Source organism: Humulus lupulus, chromosome X (genome assembly GCF_963169125.1).
Source record: "Humulus lupulus chromosome X, drHumLupu1.1, whole genome shotgun sequence".
Lineage (NCBI taxonomy): Eukaryota > Viridiplantae > Streptophyta > Magnoliopsida > Rosales > Cannabaceae > Humulus > Humulus lupulus.
In genome coordinates, this window is record NC_084802.1 from 61,740,631 (window position 1) to 61,748,580 (window position 7,950).

General features: G+C 41.5%; 1 non-coding gene across 1 annotated transcript; it reads right to left on the reverse strand.

Annotated features, from left to right (window-relative positions):
* Nucleotides 1-1,252: 1,252 nt before the first annotated feature.
* On the reverse strand, nt 1,253-1,359 carry LOC133807700 (small nucleolar RNA R71). The gene has a single exon (XR_009879599.1). It is a non-coding gene; the product is annotated as a small nucleolar RNA R71 (small nucleolar RNA).
* Between the last annotated feature and the right edge of the window lie 6,591 nt (nt 1,360-7,950).

The window sequence follows — 7,950 nt, forward strand, 5'->3', positions numbered from 1 at the left end:
TTTGTGCTTAATGTATGCTTGAGATTGATCACCTTAAGCATGATTCATGATCCTAATGTGAAATCTGAAAAGTGAATATTAGGAATGCTCTAAATGAATGAACATAGGTTTTGATGCGAAACGAAAGTATTCGCATAGCTTATGTGACTTGTAGATTATTACTTAATGCGAATTGTTTGTTGTGCTATCTCAGAAATGCAATAGTTGACAATGCAATTTAGAACCTAAATGATCTGAAAAGAGTTTAGGTGATTTTATAATCTGTCATCTCATTGAAAGAAGAAGAATAGTTAACTAGTGTTAACAATTGGGTAATCGAAGCAATTGAAATCATATCCCTGTCTTCACATCCATTGTTAAACCCTTAATTTCTTATTTGTTGATTTTGCTTGTTGTGTTTTCTGCAATTTAATTTAAAAAGTAATTTTTATTGTCGCCAAATAGAAATATAAATCCAATTTGGTTAGTACTTGGCTGCAATTCCCTTGGGTTCGACCTCACCTGTGTGAGTACTACTTGTATGATACGTGCACTTGCGTGTATTAAAATTAAGCAACAAGTTTTTGGCGTCGTTGCCGGGGAATTGTTTTGTTAATATTACGTTAATTGGATTAAATTCTAATTTGGTTTTCTTTTCACTTTTTGCTAACTTGTTTGTGTCAAATTCTTCTTATCTCATCTCAGGTACCATTGGTTTATGCGACGTCAAGGACCAGCTGCAAGAGTGCCTGTTGATCCTGAGATAAAGAAGACTTGCCGACAAAACAGAAAAAACAAAAGGTTGGAAAGAGTTGTACACAGGATTGAGCAAGAGGAAGTTATGGCCAACTACGGTAATAATGGGGGTGCCATAAAAGACCCAGCTAATGGTCAGAATCCACCCGACCGTAGCCTGAGGGACTATGTGTTGCCAACAATGACAGGGGTCCAGTCTTGTATAAGACCACCCACCATAGATGCAAACAATTTTGAAATAAAGCCAGCCATACTTCAGATGGTTCAATCCACAGTCCAGTTTGGGGGACTACCCACTGAAGACCCAAACATGCATCTATCTAACTTCATGGAGCTCTGTCAGACATTTAAGATGAATGGAGTTAGTGATGATGCTATCAGACTGAGATTGTTCCCATTTTCTCTGAGGGAGTGAGCTAAGAGTTGGTTGGTATTTTTGCCGCCTAACTCAATCAATACATGGAATGATCTAGCACTGAAGTTCCTCTCCAAGTTTTTCCCTCCAGCTAAAGCAGCTAAGTTAAGAGGAGAGATCAATAATTTTTCTCAGTTGGATAATGAGTCTCTCTATGAAGCTTGGGAGAGATTCAAAGAATTGATAAGAAAGTGCCCGCATCACGGAATAGAGAAATGGATGCTAGTACATAATTTTTATAATGGGTTGTGTGGTACTACTCACACACTCATTGATGCAGCAGCTGGTGGTGCGTTTATGAGAAAAAGCGCCAATGAGGCATATGACTTGTTGGAAGAAATGGCCATGAATAATCAGCAGTGGCCAAGTGAAAGAAGTTCTTCAAGGAAAGTGGCCGGTATGTATGAAGTGGATGCAATTTCGAAATTGACCGCTCAAGTTGAGGCCTTGACTAAGCAATTGCAAGGCAATGTGATAACAGCACCAGTGCAATAGGCCCAGGCTTTGTGTGAAATATGTGGGGGCCCTCATGCCTATGAACATTGTCAGTATGCTGATGTAAACAACATGCCTATGGAGCAAGCTCAGGCTATTGGGAATTTTCCTCGACAGAGCAACAATAACCCTTACTCCAATTCCTTTAATCAAGGGTGGAGGAATCATCCCAACTTTTCTTGGAAGAATGATCAGCAAGGCCAATCTTCAAACCAACAACAGTCATTCCAACAACCGCCACAGGGGTTCTTTCAGCCAAGATTTAGGCAGCAGCAACAACCCCAACCACCCACTCATCATCAGCAACAACAAAATTCTGGTGGAAATTCTAATGCTCAGTCAGATGTGTTAAACCAATTCATGGCTGAAACTCGGTCTTCTATTAAAAATTTGGAGACCCAAATGGGACAATTGGCTACTCTCATGGCTAATCGTGCCCAAGGTAACTTGCCTAGTACCACTGAAGTGAATCCAAAAGAGAATTGCAAGGAAATCACGTTAAGAAGTGGGAAGAATTATGAGGGACCAAGTGAGAAGCAGCCAGCTGAAGAAGCGGGTCAGGATCAACAGGCACAGGCACCGACACAAGAGGAAAAGAAGCACAGTGAAAAAAAGGCTACTGAAGGCATACTAGCAAAAGAAGCTTCGCCACCAATCAGTATTGAGCATCACATAAAGATTCCCCACCCCCAAAGGCTCCGTAAGAACAACATGGACAAGCAGTTTACTAAATTCCTGGAAGTATTCAAGAGACTGAGGGAACACAGACTGTTTGCTAAGTTCAAGAAATGTGAGTTCTGGTTGTCTCAGGTATCCTTTCTTGGACACATTGTCAGTAAGGAGGGGATTAAAGTGGATCTAGCGAAGATCGAAGCGGTCAGAGATTGGCCAAGGCCAAAGAATGCTTCTGAGGTTAGAAGTTTCATTGGATTGGCAGGGTATTACAGGCGTTTCGTGGAAGGGTTCTCAAAGATTGCTAGTGCTTTGACTGAACTGACACGCAAGAATAAGAAATTTGCGTGGTCAGATAAGTGTGAGAACAGCTTCCAGGAACTGAAGCAGAGATTGATTACAGCTCCAATCCTGAGTCTTCCGACAGGCCAGGAGAAGTTTGTGATTTATTGCGATGCTTCTCATTAGGGTTTGGGCTGTGTTTTGATGCAATCAGAGAGGGTTATTGCCTATGCTTCTCGTCAGTTGAAGGAGTATGAAAAGAGGTATCCTACTCATGATTTAGAGTTAGCAACTATGGTTTTTGCTTTGAAGATATGGAGGCACTATCTCTATGGAGAGAAGTGTGAGATCTATACAGACCACAAGAGCCTAAAGTACTTCTTCACCCAGAAAGACTTGAATATAAGGCAAAGGCGTTGGCTGGAATTAGTAAAAGATTATAATTGTGAGATCCTGTATCATCCAGGAAAGGCCAATGTGGTAGCTGATGCTTTAAGCCAGAAGGGTCCGGGCCAGATTTATGGTATGAGGCTGATAGCCAGGGAATTAGCAGATGATATGACCAGAGCTGGTATAGAGCTGCTGGTGGGCCAGTTGGCTAACATTACGTTACAGTCTACACTGTTAGAGAGGATTAAGGAAGGTCAGCTGAGTGATCCATAGCTGATCAAGATCAGAGAGGATGTTCTGTCTGGAGCATCTAGGGATTATTCAGTGTCTGAGCTAGGCTTGTTGAGATACAAGGGGCGGATATGTGTTCTGTTAGACACTGCAATGAGGTGAGAGATTCTGGATGAATCTCATACTACACCTTACTCTTTGCATCCAGGCACCACGAAGATGTATCAGGATGTGAGATCGTTATATTGGTGGCCAGGGATGAAGAGAGATGTAGTAGAGTATGTGGCTAAGTGCTTGACATGTCAACAGGTCAAGGCTGAGCATCAGAGGCCGACAGGGCTACTGCAACCTCTGGATATCCCAGAGTGGAAGTGGGAAGACATCACAATGGATTTTGTGGTGGGTTTACTCAGGACTGTTGGTCAGCATGATTCTATTTGGGTGATAGTGGATCGCTACACCAAGTCAGCTCACTTTCTGCCAGTGAGGACTACTTATACAGTTGACTAGTATGCAGATCTCTATGTGAGAGAGATCGTGCAGCTCCATGGTGCGCCTAGGTCGATCGTGTCAGATTGGGACCCTACTTTTACTTCTAAGTTTTGGGGAAGTTTGCAGAAGGCCATGGGCACACAGTTGAAGTTCAGTACTGCTTATCATCCTCAGACAGATGGGCAATCTGAGAGGACGATCTAGATTTTGGAGGACATGCTGAGAGCATGCGTGCTGGACTTTGGTGGATCTTGGAGTAAGTATCTGCCTTTGATAGAATTCTCCTACAACAACAGTTATCAGTCTACCATTGGGGTTGCACCTTATGAGATGCTGTATGGTAGGAAATGTAGGTCTCCCATTCATTGGGATGAGACAGGTGAAAGGAGATACTTAGGTCCTAAGGCAGTTCAGAGGACCAATGAGGCCATAGAGAAGATTAGAGCTAGAATGCTTACTTCTCAGAGTAGACAGAAGAGCTATGCAGATCCCAAACACAGGAACGTGGAGTTCCAAGTAGGAGACTATGTCTTCCTTAGAGTCTCGCCATGGAAATGGGTGAGAAGGTTTGGGAAGAAAGGCAAGCTGAGCCTCAGATATGTAGGTCCATTTGAGATCCTGGAGAGGGTTGGTCAGGTGGCTTACAGGTTAGCTTTGCCTCCGGCGTCGTCTTCCGTGCATAATGTATTTCAAGTTTCAGCTCTTCGGAGGTATGTGCCTGATGCTAATCATATTTTGAGCTATGAAGATCTGGAGCTTGAGGCAGATCTCTCCTATGAGGAACAGCATGTCCAGATACTTGACAGAAAAGATAAGGTCCTCAGAAACAAGACGATACCTTTTGGTTAAGGTATGGTGGAGGAACAACAAGGTCGAGGAGGTGACCTGGGAGCTGGAGTCAGACATGCAGAGTCAGTATCCCTAGCTGTTTAGGTAAATTTTGAGGATGAAATTTCTGTAAGGAGGGGATAGTTGTAATGCCCTGAATTCTCCGATATGGTTTAATGGCGGGATTAGTAGGCCGGGAGGGCCATACTTGTTTAATTATGCCATTAAATGATATTATGCATGTATATGAGAATTATATTATAATACGATGTTAAATGCATGCATGTGGGTCCACATCTGTTTATAGGGGTACTTTGGTAATTTGGCCCGTTGAGGGCATAATTGTATATTTGTTTGCATGTCAGTGATATATTGTGAGGCCACATTATAATGTGGATTGGTTCGAGTTATTCAGCATGAGACGATCTTTAAATATAAATTATCGGCTTGGTCATAACAGGTTTAAGCTTGGGGCTCGGAGTGAGTCTCGGTGTGATTTTAATGATTAGAGCGTTACCGGGAATTATAGGGTAACGGGATATGAATTATTGGTGTTTGAGATTATCGAGATTAGCGGGAATTGGAGAGCGTTAATTATAATTAACGGTATAGGTTGGAAAGGACAATTTTTCCCTTGGGAAGGCTTTAGAAACCTTAAGTGACCTAGGGGCATTTAGGTCATTTGGTTTGGATGTATATGAGACTTTAGTGGCTGTAGAAAAACAGAACAAAAATAGAGCAAATAATTTCCCTTCCCGTATATCATTTTCTCTCATTTCTCCTTTGGAGTTTTTGAGCCCAAATTGAGGAATTAATCTAGGAAATCAAGGGGTTGAGTTCATAGAGTTGGTTCAGCCATTGAAGGGGATTTAATCTCAAGTTTAAGGTGAGTTTCAGCCATAAGTTTTCTGGTTTTCCTCTGTTTTCTTTTAGTTTTCAGCCTATGATTTTGTTGGGGATAGTTTGGATTAATGGAAGTTTTGATTGATGTTTAGCTTGGGTTTTGATGGGGGTTTGATATAGATGATGTTTAGAGGTTGGATTGAGTGTTTGGAACTGGTTTGAAGGTTTGGTTTCAAGGAAAAATGCAGGTGAAGAAAGTTTGTGTTTGCTGGTTTGGGTAAAGGGTTGCGGCATGGCTATGGTGAGCCGCGACCTATGTTGGTTTCAGGGGAAGAAATGCCTCTGTCAGGGAGGTGAGTCGCGGCATGGCTGTGGTGAGCCGCGGCCCATAAGGGCATTTTTGGCCAGAAATATGTTTTTAGCTTGGGGATTCAAGCCTTAGGCCTCAGGATCGATCCTACTACCCAGTTTAGTAGGATTCGATGTCTCGGAGGCTAGGTTTTGATTTGGGAACCCTTTGTTATCATTTTTATTGATGGAATCCCATAATTGGTTATGACCAGGTAACCGCTAAAGGACCAAAGATTGATCGTTCTCAGGGGTCGTACTTATATTAATTTTCACTCGAACCAGAGGTAAGAAAACTGCACCCTGTGTATATATGACATGCATGATTATTGTTGAGGCATGTTGATTGATAAATGTGGACATGGATTGCTTATTAAATGCTAGCAAATGTTGAATACTTGTATATGTACTGATTAGTCAGGGACACTGACCTAAAGAGTCAGAAATGGCATAGCGTCATGAACGTCGAGCCAAATGAAGATTAGATCTAATCGATATCAGCAAGAATGACTCATATGGGGTATTAACGCTGGACCGACCCTAAGGTCGATGAACTTATAAGCGCTTGTCTGGTCTAAGACCAGTTATTCAGAGCCAGGGCATATGGCCCCGGTGACTGTTTGTCACATGGCTAGGGAACACTGTTCCAAGGCTATGCTCTATGGTCATGAGGGAGGTTATGTTGGTGGCCATTCACCATACACCTATCCTATTCAAACTTATGAAAGGCTCACTTATCTGTTAAGCCCTGGTGACCCTATCGTCACATGGCTGGAGGGTGTTATCCCTGTATTAGTGACTCTTGCGATAGTCACCTATTTGTTGGGAATGATAGTCCTGGATGATTATTACGATCATTGTTGATATTATATCATGCTTTATTGTGTTTTCTTGCTGGGCCTTGGCTCATGGGTGCTATGTGGTGCAGGTAAAGGGAAAGAAAAGCTCACCCAGCCTTGAGTGGAGAGCTTAGGTGGTGATGTGTACATATGCGGCCGCTTGACCACCACGGCCAAGGCGTTCTCAAAGGAACTAGGGGGTTTACCCGATTTTTGCCACTTAGGTCGGCATGATTGTAAATTTAAAACTGTAATGACCATTTTGTACCGAGAACAACTTGTAAATGTTTTGATTAGCTCTGCAGAGCAGTTTGTAATGAAAATATCCATTTCCTTTTTATTAGTTTTCCACCTTAACCTGATAATTACACTTAGAGCACATTTTTTACCAAAGGACTCGGGTAGCGGGTCAAATTTCCGGTCCACCGTTCGCCGTAACTGTTCTGGGGTAACTAGGGCGTTACATGTTCACACTCAACAATGCATCAATATCATGGAAATCTTCTAAACAGACGATTATATCTAGATCCACGATGGAATCTAAGTTTATAGCGTTAGACAAGTGTCGTGAAGAAGTAGAACATCTTTGCCAATTTTTAGAAGATATTCCAAATTAGCCTAAACATGTGCCATCAATTTGTATACATTGTGATCCTCCATCTTCAATTAGAAGGGTAGATAGTAACTTGTATAATGGCAAGTCTAGGCATATACATTGTAGGCACAATATCATTAGAATACTATTATTAACATGAGTTATCTTTGTTGACTATGTGAAGTCAAAGGATAATATTGCAAATTCGCTAACTGTTGACCACCGATTTGGCCAACGACTTTGAGTCAAGAAAAAGATATAGAATAAAGAGTTGAACTGTAATAATAAATGACACAGTAATTTATAGTGGTTGGCCCCAAGATTTGGTAATAACCTACGTCCACTTAGACACTCTTATTCATGTAGAAAATCCCAAACCCAAGATTAGATGAACTAGATTCAACCGAGTTTTACGAGCCTGAGAAAATACAATGTTCTGTGTATAAAAGTGCACCAAAAATAAGCTTAGAAAATAATGATGCACTAAGGCTTCTATTTATAGGCTTATAGATCTTACACTAATGGGTCGTGAGCCTAACATGACTTGTTTTCCAAGTAATAATAAAATAATGTGTAAATAATATGTATTACATTTGAAATAGTAAATATTTTTCTGAGCTGATCGTATTACACGTTCTTGGCTAAACATTCGACTAGTCTGGTTGAGTATGCCATTGATCCGACTAGCCTTGCCTTGAATGAAGCTGTTGACTATTTTCTGATCAGTCCTTGTGTAGTGAACTCTAATTACTTCTTGCAATCTGGTCGAGGATTGACTGAAGTCT